We start from the raw sequence: 710 nt of genomic DNA on the forward strand, positions 1-710 counted from the left end.
AGAGAAGAATGAGAAGACAGCAGAAACAGAAACAAAACGAAAACAAACAACAACAACAAAACAGAAACAAACCACAAGGAGGAAGTTATAGGTGAAATGAGAAGTGACTTAGCAGATCTGAGAACTGATGACAAACTGGCAGGGTGAAAGCTGAGAGCTCATTTTACATGCTCTAATCACTAAAGGTTTCAAAACTCTTAGTACCAGAATCAGGGGTAAAGAAAGAGCCTAAAGACAAGTATTCTTGGTTTAAAGTTTATTTAAGAAGAGCAGCTTCCCTAGATTCTATTCTAGCTCAGCTTTCTACTATCCCTTCCTTATCCAGTTAAGGGGGCTTTAATCCCCAGAGGACACAATAAAGTAGGTCTCAGGACTGGGGGACATCAGGTAGAGTTGGGGGCAAAGGTACCATATTGCAAGTGCTCATCAATACTTTCATGTCTGTTTGGCTCTTGATACATTTATACAACCAAACTTAGAAGGAAGACCCAAAGACTGGTGTCAGGGGCAACACACCCTAGTGGCTCATTGGTAACTCACAGCATGTTTGTTAATTCGGAACTCAAATGTTCTAAATTTTTCAGTTATCTTTTGATTCATCATTCCCTCTCCCTCCCTTCTTCCCGCCTTTCTTCCTTTCCTCAATAACTGTGCCAGAATATGAAAAAAAAAATCCATAATTCTTAGTGTTGACAACATCTTGGCTGCTG

This window comes from Octodon degus, unplaced genomic scaffold, assembly GCF_000260255.1.
Source record: "Octodon degus isolate 3935 unplaced genomic scaffold, OctDeg1.0 scaffold00071, whole genome shotgun sequence".
In the NCBI taxonomy this organism is placed as follows: domain Eukaryota; kingdom Metazoa; phylum Chordata; class Mammalia; order Rodentia; family Octodontidae; genus Octodon; species Octodon degus.